This window comes from Ambystoma mexicanum, chromosome 1p, assembly GCF_040938575.1.
Source record: "Ambystoma mexicanum isolate Mex_15411 chromosome 1p, UKY_AmexF1_1, whole genome shotgun sequence".
Classification (NCBI taxonomy): Eukaryota; Metazoa; Chordata; class Amphibia; order Caudata; family Ambystomatidae; genus Ambystoma; species Ambystoma mexicanum.
Window position 1 is genome coordinate 472,150,969 of NC_090921.1, and position 13,270 is coordinate 472,164,238.

At 47.0% G+C, this 13,270-nt stretch overlaps 1 protein-coding gene across 1 annotated transcript in view; it reads right to left on the bottom strand.

Annotated features, from left to right (window-relative positions):
- The window catches only part of LOC138573297 (uncharacterized), a 198,925-nt gene extending 187,631 nt beyond the window's left edge, over positions 1-11,294 (bottom strand). Inside the window, exon 1 of the mRNA XM_069649325.1 lies at positions 11,185-11,294. The gene's annotated coding sequence lies outside the window, so the exon portion shown is untranslated. The remainder of the gene's footprint in view (positions 1-11,184) is intronic.
- Positions 11,295-13,270: the final 1,976 nt, after the last annotated feature.

Sequence of the window (13,270 nt, forward strand, 5' to 3'; positions counted from 1 at the left end):
CTGTGCTTGTGTCTGGGGATCCCAGACCCTGGTTGGCAGACCTGGTTCCCTTTTACCAGGCACTGCGATGAAGAAGTGTAGTTTGGATCCTTCGCCAAACAGTGGTGGGTGCCTGAACCTGGTTGGCAGACCTGGGTTTCCTTCTACCAGAAGCTTAATCTGAAACACGGACTAGGTTTACTCGCCTGCCAAGTTCTGTGTTTATATGCATTGCTTTCACAGTTCTTTTCAGTCTCCTATTTTCATAGGCAGACTTGGTTTTGTTGGGTGAACAGACAGCCCGAGAGTGAAAAGATGGAGAGGCCATGCTAAGCCCCTATTGTGAGAGTGAAGCTGGCTAATGTGGTGTTCCATTGAAATATAAAAGCCAGTACAAAACAGATTTCGACATAAGGCCTAGTGAAGTTGAAGAAATTATGTAAAACTGCAATACTGCACATAGAAAGCGCATTTGGAAGATAAAAGGAGGAATGATGCCTGACATTTAAGAAATAAAGTCAAGTGACAGATTGTGTTTAGCAGGAATAAAGAGACTTAATTTCCATCATAGAAAATGACAGCCTGTAAAGAGAAAGGCGCATTTCGTTTTTGTAAAAGTGAACACTGGTTTCCTATGTTAGCTGTGGCCAATCTGTGTGCATGAGATTAATAATGAATCTACCTCTGTTATAATATAGTAGAAATGAAAGAGTGCATTTATGAACAGCAGGCCTAGATATAATGCTAAAATGTTACATGTAAGCACATCTTGTCAATTTAAAGTTGTATTTTCTGAAGTATGGATGCAGCTGATGTTTTCCCAACTGAACTGAAAGGTCTCTGCCTTTGAAAATTTGACATCAAGACCTTTGGCTGAGGACCTCTAGGAGAAGAAGGTCTGGTTTTCAGTTTAAATGCTAAGATATACAGAGAAGTAGACCAGAATTATGGGATGTACAGATAACATAGCCATCAGAAATGGCCTTTAAAGTCAGGTCTCCCCACTAACAGTGCATTCGCTTCTAACAAAATCCTTTGACGCCCAGGAGGGGAGGGCATGATCACATGGGCCAGCTAGGTGCCTTGATCAGGTCATAGAAGAGAAATGCAACGTAGGAATTGATGGGGGCTATGTGGAACTGAGGGACTTGTGGTGCATTTCCATTCACCAACATTGAATGCATTTTCTTGAATAAAAAGTGCATCGTACATCCCAGTGAGATCATCCCAGGCTCATACTGAACGGGATATAAAGCCCATCGAGATCATTTCAAAAGAATTATGATTCCGCCCTTCCAATAATTCTGAGGGAATAGAAAGTTGTTGTGGTGATAGGACATGGAAGTAAGGTTGGAATCAGGAAGGGGTAGATTATTGACATTTTGGCTCATGAGCAAATCACACAAAATGGTAGTTCCACCAAGGATGGGTGTGCCAAAATAAAATGTGTATTTTCTGACTCGGCATGAAATATAGAATTCAAAAATATATATGCGTGGGCAATTATCTGAAAAATTGGGGTAGCTATCACATTGTTAGATTTTAAGGACACTGAAGAAGTTAAATCCACTTGTCATTTTTGGGATGATGAATCTTTCTCCTCCCTCAGCCACCATCATTCGCACCGCCTAACCCCTTGTCCTGTTGGTGCTCGATGTTCGGTTGCTAGCCTTCTTTGTCAAACCTTAAATAAATATATATTCTTACTATACACCGGCCTGGTTGTTAGCTAATTGGTGGTACAAAGGGTATTTGCTGGGGGTGGTGCAAAATGGGTTGAAGGCCTCACTGAAGCTGAATCTGGTTAAGAGCTTGGGTGCGCACCACCTTTCTTGGGGGAGTTGAGTTAAGAGTGACCGCTTAATATATCATGACAGTTTGCTCTCCTGCCAAGTACTGCATTCACAAGAATCACTCACACAGCTTTCTTCAAACCCTCTTCTGATGTTCGACAGCCCTGGGTCGCCTTCTCTCCAAGTACTGTCATGAAGGTTAGGTAACTTTGTTATGTAGTTATGTTCTTTTCTATAAGGGTCCCAGAACCTATTCTCGGTATAGTATCTTAATGATATTCTTCTTAATGTCCCGTAGGGGTTCTCCTCCCCCAGTTCACGCACTGCTATCTTTAGGGCTTCTTGCACCCTCTAGGGACCCCCAGCCATATGCTCAGCCACCAAAATACCTTTAGGGTCTTGGCTACAGCCCTTGGGTCGGTTGTGGGCTTCCCTCTCTCTCTCCTGCTCGCCGGCGCTCTGGGCTCTTTCTGGCATGCTGCAGCAGCACCACGGCTTCTGATCTTGTTCATCGTCTCTCTCTGCCAGACCGTGTGGTCCTGCAGTGCTGAGTTGCTGGCATTCTCCCCAGCCAGCCTTCTGGTTCTCCGTCTCTTCATGTGTCCCCTAGACATATTCCTTCGCACCCTCCCACGTTCCAGTTTGCCCCTTCAAGTCTCCGCTGTGAGCATCCGCCACGTTCTTGGTTCCTCCAGGGAAGATCTGCCTCCCAGGTAAGTCTGTTAGTTTTTATGTTGGTGTTCACTACAGTCTGTAGTTGGAGACTAGACTGTTCACTCAAGCTCTTCCGATTGATCCATGCGGATCTGCACCTCTCCCTCATCACCGTTTCTTGGCTTAAATCTTCATGATAGCTACCACTTTGATTTCTCGTCTCAGTCCTTTCTACTTGTGGGACAATCGGGTAGCAGGCTCACCTCCCTGGCCTAATGGAAGAGGCTCCCCCTACGGAAGTAATGATGACATCCCGGGATTCATCACAGTACCAATACCCTCCTTCAAGCTTTGAGAAGTGCAGGTACACATACTGGCAAAAAATGAGAAGTGCAGGACCGAGGCCTATTTAAAGCACTTATGACAACATTATCAAATCCATTCGAGAGACTCAAATCCAGTCCTAGTTTTAACTGATTGATTTATAATGGGGGAAATCCAGGACAACAAGTCCCTGAAGGTAAAGTTTAAAAAAGAAGGACTGGACTGGCATCTCCTGAATTGAAAATGTTGACACGCATGAAAACGTACAAACAAAACACTCTCCACTGGTAAGGTGATCACCTGAAGTAATGTAACAAGAACTTATACTCCACCAGCAGTGGTCTACCAGCATTGAGGTTTGTTGGTAAAAATATAACGCACTGTGCCCATGCTTACATTTCCAGACGTGGAGGGGATATGAGGGAGTGGGTTTGAAGGGAATTGGTGAAAGCGGGAGTAGAATAATAATTTGGCAACCTGTGGCTCTCCAGATATTGTAAACCAACTCCTGTGGAGTGGTAAGTCTACAACATCTGGAGGGTCAAATGTTGTGAACCCCTTCGGGTATGAAGTGAAGGAAAGGCGGTGTATGCCAGTAGGCAGAGCTGTTACTAACAGGGGTAGTTGGAGTGTGGTTGGTCGAGTAGTGGGTTCAAGCAGTCCAATATAGTTTGTAGCCCAGTTGGATTGGATTTGCTCATCGATGTCCACATTATTCATTCCATTTGGGAGGCACTTGTCCACTTCAGTCCTGCTTTTAACTTTGCTTTCTGGGACTTGCAAGCCTAGATTTATAATGGGGGTATTCTGGACTACAAGTCCAGGAATAAAAAGTTAAAACCAGGACTTGGCTAACTTTTCCCAAATGTAATAGATGTTGTTGGCATGTATGTTCGCTTAAGGTTCCCCAAATCCGCCAACCAGAAGTCAAAAAGACAATGCATCTGCAGTCTAGTGCATTTATTTTGGCATATTGGCATATCATTTATTATCAGGTGCTTAAGTACAATTTGTCAAACTGTAGCCCACAAACACAATTTTCAAAATACATTGATTTGTTGAATGAAACCATGGTAGTGTGAAAAGCGGGACACTGCCGAGACACGGGAGTTGGAGCGTACCTGCAGGAAGGTGCCTGGCGCACGGTACGCCATCTGCTGGGCCCAAGGTAAGGGTTGCTTGACCGACAAGCCATGGAGGGTTCCCAGCACTCGTGATGCTGCAGCTCGGGAGTGCCTGCTCAGTAAAAGGGTGGTCCCGGAGAGTCGGTTCCCAGACTTCAGGAAGTGGCTCCTGACAAATGAGTGTGAGGGCTGCCAGTAAAACAGACACAGTAACTTATTTGCGTGAGGACAGTGTTTCTGCATAGCTGAGTGCAAGTAGGTGCGCTGGTAGGTTACTGCCATGCCTCTCTTCATGGCATCACATGTAGCTCAACCTATTCCCACAGATTGTCAGCTTTCTGAGGGGTTCCGTAAGTGCTGAGTTGCAATAGTTTGCCATACCCAGGAAGCTTTTTTTATCTCCAATAGGTTCTTCGGGCGGGCTGTCTTGATGTCTTTTACTTTCTGGGGGTCTGCTGAGACTCCCTCCTTCTGAAAAACAAATCCAAAAGAATTCTAGCTGGTCTTTGTGGAACTCTTATTTGCTTTTGTTCATGGTAGGCCCGTGGTCTCTAAGACTCTGCCGGATGGTTCTCAGCCAGTGATGATGTTCAGATGGTGATTTTGCAATTATCAAGATTTCACTCACATTTAGGTTGCCTGGGATTCCTGCAATTCCGACGCAAATGGCAATTTGAAAAACATCAGTGGAGGAGGAGATTCCAAATACGAGTCTCTTGTAGTAATGGTCTGTGAATGGATCTGATGGTACCATGCCATTAGGTTGAGCTTCATAGAGGTCATTGAGGAGGTCTTCCAAGGTGATTGTTGGGTGCCTCTCCCATTTGACAGTGTGGTTGGGGATGTGCACGTCTAAACAAATACGCACCTGATGCAGTTGCTTGGGTTTTCTGGCTAGTACAATGGGCAAAGCCCATGGTGAACCCCACTGCCTTCTCCATGATACCAGCCTGTTCCATCTTGCAAAGCTCTTCTACTAGCGGGCGCAAGAGGGAAGGAATATTCAGGCACTTCAATGACACCATGTGGACTGTTTTGCCAATGTGCAGCTGCACCTCTTCCAACCGCATGCAACCAATTCCTTGAAAGGGGTCCACAAACTGTTCAATGAGGATCTGTACCCAGTCTTTGTGTACACTAATGGAAAACTGTACTAAAGCTAGATCCTCAGTGGTGTTTTAGCTGACTAGCATGGCCATGTCAGCAGGAGTAATATATATTTTGCCATGTACCACAGCGTCTTCATGTTGGAATATTGCATTGGTCACAGCATCGAGTGGACAGGGGCGTGGGGGTGGGTTGCCTTGAGTTGCTGAATTGAGTGCTGCTAATGACATTCATGGAGGCACTTGAGTCGATCAGCGCAGGCATTTCAGTGCGCTCTATGAGGATTATGCAGCGCGGTTGCCAGTGTCACCATCAGCACCAACCTAGCCTGGAGATAAGGAACAGGCATGGTCCTCGCCTCAGTCTTTGCGGTCCGACATGTGCGCAGTGTGCAGTTAGCTGACCCCTCGCCTTAGTGGTCTGTGGAGGACAGCATGAAGGTGCCTGCCCTGCACAAAGTCGTTCAGCCGACCACACTTGGTGCTCTCTGCACTTCTTGCAGGGCGCTTATTTTACTATGGCACTCTGCCTCCACAGTAGTCACATCTGTTGGTAGTGGCCTGTGCGATCTGGTTCCTTGGGGGTTGTCCACCTACTTTCCCCACCACTCTTGCTTGGGTAGTTGTACGACAGTGATTGAACCTGCGTCAACACCACATATTTGAAGGCTGCTTCCATCTTCTCAACTCTGCTTTCGGTGTGCTCAAGTGAGCAGCGTAGCTGCAGGATCCTTTACAAGAGCAGGCCAGCTTTTCTAAGAATTTGTCTCCTTAGCTTGTTCAAGTAGCACCCTTGGATTAGTTGAGCTTGCACCTCATTTGTTTCATCGAGTAGGGTGCAGGCGGATGCAAGCTGGCAGAGTCTTGCATCAGTTGGTTTGTGCTCCAGCTGGTGTGCCTGACACAGCTGAAATCTTTAGAAATCTGTGTTGGCTTGCGAGTAGTTGGCCAGAGCAGATTTACCTGCCGCATACGAGTTGTCAGTCAGCATCATTTTTTGTACTCCTAGTCCCACTTAAAACAGCATTGTGAACTTCTTATTGTCATCATTATCTTTCATTTTGGCAAAATGGAGTTCGAGTCTTTCGACCCATAGGGCCCTTTAGAGCCTAGCTCTGACATGTGCCTAGGGTCTCAAATTCAGCAATGGGGATGTGCAAGGGTCTTGGCTTGGCTGATTTTCAGGGCAAGGGTAGAAGGGGTGCGCCTTATGTTTATTTGGATTTCTAGAATCTGGCCTGGTCGACAGATTTTAGGAGGCCACCCTAGTTTTAGTGAACACGAGACCACTGAGAGGTTAGCCAAATGCAATCAAGGTAAGCATGTGAGTGGTCAAGGCTTAGTCTCAGGAGAAAGTGAGTGGGGTCAGGAGTCCACAATAAGTCCCCCACAGTGAAGCACACAATAAATCCAATTAGACAGACGGTTACATAAATACTCTATTTTAGGCACAAAACACACACTAGAAAATGAACTAAGCAGGTAGTAATATCAAATAATACTCAATTATCAAATATATATGAGTCACCTTTAGGTTTGAAGGAATGCATACAATAACTTAGATAACTAAAAGTCCCCCCCACCCCCAAAGCACTCCCTTGTGCACCCTCTCCCTGCCGACCTATCCTGTCCAGCTAACTATCGCCCAGTCTCCATCACTCCTTTCCTGGGCAAATTCCTGGAAAGGCTGGCCATCCCCCAGCTTAATCTTCACACTGAATCTGTTTGTTGTCTCCATAACCATCAGTCTGTTGAGAGCTGCCAGAAGCACGGAAACTGCTCTCCTGAACATCCATGAAGACCTGCTCTCCAACCTTGATTCCAACAGCCCCTGTGTCCTCATCGTACTTGATCTCTCTTCTGCTTTTGAACGATCAACCATGCCATCATGCACAAACCGTCTCTATGATAACCTGGGTATCACCAATCGTGCCCTGGCTTGGCTGACTTCTTTCCTCTCCGATCGACCCTCCAAGGTCCAACTTGGGTCCTTCCTCTCCTCTATCTCCATTTCTACCTGTGGATTTCCCCAGGGGTGTAACCTCGCTCCCTGGCTGTTAAACCAATACCTGGCACTTCATGTTCACTGCATTGCCGCTCTCTGCCCAAACTGTCAGTGCTATGCACATGACACTCAGCTCATTTTCAGGCTCCCTTTAGCCGCCACTTCTTCTCCTTGTCTTATCTCTGACTGTCTGTCTGCTACCCAGGAGTGGTGTGCCGCCAATGAGCTCTGCCTTAATGCAAGTAAGTCTGATATTCTCCTCATTGGCACACCCACTCCCTCCTTTCCTGTCACTCTCTGGCCGGCCTCTCGTGGCCCTCTTCCTGCGCCCACCTTTTGAAATTGATATTGATATTTTATTTCTATCGTGTTCTTACACAAGTGTTTCAGAGCGCGACAAGGCAAGGGAGGGGAACAGATGAGAAACAAAAACAATGATCTTACTAGGCCCAGTGACATTGAGAACGTACAACTGCATGGTAGAGGGGGAAAGGGAGAAGTGCATGGAAGGGGGAACAAAAGGAGAGTGTGGAGAAAGGAGGAAAAAAAAAACATAAATAATAATAAAATTAATAAAAAGGCAACAGAGGGAGTGCAGCCAGCAAGTGGCAAGTGCTGGGTTTAAGGCAGCAGGCTGGGTAGGTCTGATAAGTGCAGGAAGAACAAAAGGGGGGTGGGGCTGTATGGGTACAGATACAGACCACAGTGCAAGGGGTGAGCCGGAGGCAGTGTCAGCGGGTGGCAAGAGGAGCAGGTGCCTGGTGCCTAGGGAGAGTAGAATCAGCAGGGGCGAGAGGGAGCGAAGGCAGAAGCAAAGAGGAAGGTCTTGAGGTGCTTCCGGAACTGGAGATGGTTCTCCTCAAGTTTTAGAGTGGCGGGGAGGCTGTTCGAGAGGGAGGCCCCAGCCGAAGACAGAGATCTACCCCCAGCTCGTTTCTTTGTGAAACGACTGGCCCTGAGGGAGTTAGAGGTAGAGGAGCGGAGTGCTCGAGATGGGAGGTATTTGTGGAGGGATAGCTGAAGGTATGTTGGACCCAGGCCCCAGAAAGATTTGTGGACAATGCAGAGGGTTTTGAATTTAATCCTTGCATCCACTGGGAGCCAATGGAGAGATTTCAGAGCTGGAGAGATACGATCCCAGGGCTTGAGGCCAAGGACAAGTCTTGCAGTTCTGTTCTGGATAAGTTGCAAAGGGCGGAGAGTAGAGTTAGGTAGATTAGGAAAGTGGCTGTTGCAATAGTCCAACTTGGAGAGAACCAGAGCTTGGGAGACAGTGAGCTTTTGGGGGAATGAGAGGAAAGGATGTTTGACTTTTTTGATACATCAGCGATGTGGGCGGAGAAGGAGAGTGTGGAATCAAAGGAGACACCAAGGTTCTCGGCCTCGCAGAGGGGGACAGGAGGAGGGCCATGGGAGGCCGGCCAGAGAGTGAGGGGAAAGGAAGGTGATGGTGTGCCGATGAGGAGGATCTCAGTCTTGCTGTGAGGCTAAAAACCTCGGGGTCATCTTCAACTCAACACTCTCCTTCTCTCCTCACATCTCTGACGTCTCTAAGAAGTCACACTACCATCTGCACCTCCTCAGAGGTATTCTTCCTTTACTCTCCTTCCTCCAGAAGCTCACTGTCTCCAGAGCTCTGGTTCTCTCTAGGCTGGACTACTGCAACAGCCTCTTTCTAAATCTGCCTACCTCTACTCTCCGCCCTCTGCAACTCATCCAAAACAGGACTGCGAGACTTGCCATTGGCCTCAAGCCCAGGGATTGTATCTCTACGGGACTGAAATATCTGCACTGGCTCCCAGTGGCTGCGAGGATTAAGTTCAAAACCCTCTACACTGTCCACAAGGCCTTCTGGGGCCGCAATACCTTCAACTGTCTCATCCTAAATATCTTACTTCTCAAGCTCTTTGCTCATCTGCCTCCAACTCCCTCAGCGTCAGTTGCTTCTCCAAGATCTCTTTCTTCGGCTGGTTCCACCCTCTGGAACAGCCTCTCTGCCTCTCTGAAATTTGAGGAGAACCATCTATGGTTCCGGGAGCACCTCAAGACCTTCCTCTTTACTTCTACTTTCAATCCTCCTCGCGCCTGTTGAACTCCTGGCTGAAAGTGAAACTGCACTGGTCACCTGGCTACCCATTGTTCTCAGGCCCCCTCCCCACCAATTGCACACCTGCACTGCCCCTGGCAGTCCTTGCACTCTGGGTCTGTTCCTGTATTCCTACAGCCCCCTTCCAGCACTTGACAACCAACGTCTGCACTTGCCCTTGCACCTGCCACCAGCTGGTCGCACTTATTGTTTTTATTTATTTACTGTTTATCCTATGCACTCACTTCCCCTCCCCCTCGCACCTTTCCCCTTCCCTCCTCCCCTGCACTTGCGTGATCTCATTGTCCCCTGGCCTAGTAAGATCGTTGTCTGTCTTCCCTCTGTTTCCCTCCCTTGCCTCTTCGCGCCTAGAAACACTTTTGTATAGGCGCGTTATAATGCTGTATCATATCAAATCAAAGGAGGTAACCATGTAGTAGAATGAAACCAATTCACAAGAATGATACCCTAACTTTATAAATTAAATCCCTACGATTGATTGCCCAATGTTACAATGCGTCATTTTAGGAGGGGGGACTGATGTAGCAGAGTTCTTGTGATGGTGAAAATGTACCAGAAGATATGTGAACAATGTTACATGTCAGTAGAATGATATTCCTAGCTTTTAGATACAAGCTTTTAGGCCCAGGCTATCAGGTGTGGCAACTGGGGCTGGGTAGGGTTTCCCCCTGTTGGTTCCGCTGAGAGGTGCCCAGGAGCAGCGGGTGCAAGGATTCTTCCTGTCGGTTCAAGGAGCAGAGTGCAACCCATTGTGGAGAAGAAATGCAGAAGACACTGATGCAGACATCCTCAGGACACTACACAAAAGGGGGGGGGGGGAGAATTCCAGCGACCGCTACAACACACGGGTGACAGCTGGAAGCTCTCCAGTAGTGGTTGTAGAAGACCTTCCAGAGCTTGCTGCAGCCAGGAAGTGCGTGATTAGTAAAAGCTTGGTCACGAGAGTAGGGCACACAGGCTTCAATAAGTGGCTGTTGATGAAGGAGGGATGTCAGGATAACAGATACACTCACTTGCTGTGGGGCTCTGTGCGGGCTGGCGTCCTTGCCGCTTGCATTTTGTGACATCACAGCATGGCTGTGTGCAAATATGTGCACAGGGTAGGGCGCAGATCACTCCTGCCATGGCATCACAGCAGGGACATCCCGTGTACATACTTGCACGCAACCATGCTTTGAGGTCACGAAATGCAGGTAGCCCAGATCCCATAATGAGTGATTGTATCTGTTATCCAGCGCCCCCCCCCCCCCAGGTGAGCCAGCCCTACAGTTTGAAGACCACTGCCCTAGCCCAAGCGGAAAAGACGTCCCATGACTGTATGTAGGTTTCCTTAGTTTTAAAATAAATGTCCCTCTTAAGCGTGTGCGTTTTTTTAGCGGACGGAGATTGCAAATGTAGAGGTCATCTGGAATAATATTTCATTTCAAGGTGTACTGTCGCATTTGTATCTCGGGATTGTCATAAAGTGAGGGATATCAGGAACATGCCAATCGCGTGGTTGTTGCAATGAATCAGGATGTGTTCTCTTAGTTCTAAAAACTGCTTCTGCCTTCGCCTTGCTTTAGGAACGCGGGCAATGCACGGTTGCGTGCCCAGCTCAAGTTCATATAACAAATGTCCTCTTTCCACAATTCAGAGTGGCAACTTCTATCGAACCCCACCGTGTGTTCATTCCTGTACATATTTCTTGCGACAGAACTAATAACGAGCATCTACAGTCCGCCTCGTCCATTCACCAAATACCCGAGGGCGCCCAACTTTCACATTGAAGGCGTGAAGTCTTTTGAGAAAGGTAACGCGGTTTCCAAGCAGAGCATTCTGCGCTATTTACCCTTCCCCACTGGCAAACGCGCTCCCGTTCGGCAGGTAATGAAGGCACTTTGGCAGAGGAAATAAGCGGGCAGGGGCTACAAGGCTCAAACAATAAAGTCAAGTGGGAAACCAAAGATTCGAGGCCAGGGGTCCCAGTTCAAAGGGGGGACATGTCGCATACGAAAGTCAACACCTGAAACATTGACGTAGTTACAGGTCCCAAAAGTGGGCTTTAAAGGATGCTGCGGCACGGTAAACAAATGAGAAACGGGCACATTACCTCGCAGCATAGGCAGGGGGTTGCAATTCTCCCTTCTCACACGGAGCCCGGTCTGTCTTTGGATTACCCAGTTTCGTTTCCTTCCCGTTTCATTGTAACTGAACGTCAAATGGGCGGATCCTGGCGCAGGTGAGCTGCGGCGCTGACTCATGCCTCCTAATAAAAGAAACAGGAAGTGTGGTGTACAGGCGGGCAAAGTCAAGTGCATGCACTTTTCTGTAAACAGATATCCTCCCCTGTATGCGTACATTTGTACAACGACGTGGCTCGTTTTCTAGAAATCAACACCAATAAAATGTTCAAAGCATATGATTGATTTGTATATATATATATATATATATATATATATATATATATATATATATATATATATATATATATATATATCATGTTTAGACTAGTTTTACCTTTTCTTCACAAAAAATAAGTTACAACTTGTATTTATCTTTTTTTTCCACACAAAAGAAAGGAGCATCAGGGCTGTGTCCTGGGGCGCTGTGTTGCTAAGAAATCAAGTAACTAGAGGCCCACTGGCGTAAGACGTTTTTATTACACGAGCTGCGTAATAGCAACCATGAACTCATTACTTTTCATTAGTCTGTTTTTGCAGGCAAAGGCGGGCTTTACACTTGAACGTGAAAAGGAGTTGGAGGACACTGAGAACCTGTCCGTTACTCAGGCAAGTGGAGAACTTGTATTCCTCTTCAAATGACAGAAAAAACTGCAAGGAGCAAATATACTTTCTATCAGCACTGATGCCTACTTTCGATTTTCCCTTCAAGGGCAACCTCAACACCCACAGTATTCTTTGTCAACTAGCCTACTGTATCCAAAGTAAACTAGCCTACTGTATTCTTTGTGAACTAGCCTACTGCATCCAAGTGAACTATACCATGGGATCTAAAGTGAACTAGCCTACTGTATTTTTAATGAACTAGCCTACTGCATCCAAGTGAACTAGCCTACTGCATCCAAGTGAACTAGCTAGACCATGGTAACTAAAGTGAACTAGCCTACTCTATTCTTTGTGAACTGGCCTACTGCATCCAAGTGAACTAGATCATGGTATCTAAAGTGAACTAGCCTACTGTATTTTTAGTGAACTAGCCTACTACATCCAAGTGAACCAGGCCATGGTAACTAAAGTGAACTAGCCTACTGTATTCTTTGTGAACTACCCTACTGTGTCCAAATTGTACAAGCCTACCGCTCCCAAAGTAAACTAGCCTACTGTATTTTTAGTGAACTAGCCTTCTGCATCCAAGTGAACTAGCCTACTGTATCCGAATCGAACTATCCTACTGTATCCTTAGTGAACCAGCCTATTGCATCCAGTGAACTATCCTGTTGCATTCTAAAGAACTATTACTGTACCCAAGGAAACTAGCCTAGGTATCCAAAGAGAACTAGCCCACTATATTTATAGTGAATTAAGCCAACTGTTTCCAAAGTGAACTAGCCTACCTCCCAAGGGCTGAACTCTCCTACTGTACTTAAACTGATCTAGCCTACTGCTTAGGCGCATAACGACCCCATTGCGACCTTAGGGCGCATTACACCTATATGGCCACCCTCGGAAGTTTCACCCTAATCATGGCAGCCATCATCCCTCTACTGAACTCAACTATCCCATCTGAGTTCCTACCTTCACTGCATCCTCATCGCGTGCCACTACATTTACACGCAGAAACCACAGATCGCAACAACCACAAATCCCTTAGCCCCTCAGAATGGATCCATCTCTTTGCATCACCACCTACTCCATGGAATCCCTGCCCGGTGAAGGAAAGGAACCTAAGACTATGCTACAGAATCCCCCTCCGTAGCCAGCCGCTCAGGAGAAACCTCCAATCCCGGCCACTTAAGTCTATACGCACCAGTCCAATTCCAAGCTCACCCGTAACTCCCAAAACACTAAAAATGCCTAGTCCAGCTTTAAACCCTATCATTGGAGGCACGCTTATTAATGCCCGATCCTTGGTCGCCCACGCACTAGAAATTGCAGACCTAATCACTAGTAATGACCTGCATTTCGTGGCAATTACTGAGACATGGCTGCATCAGACAGCTGGCCCAGCATTATCAC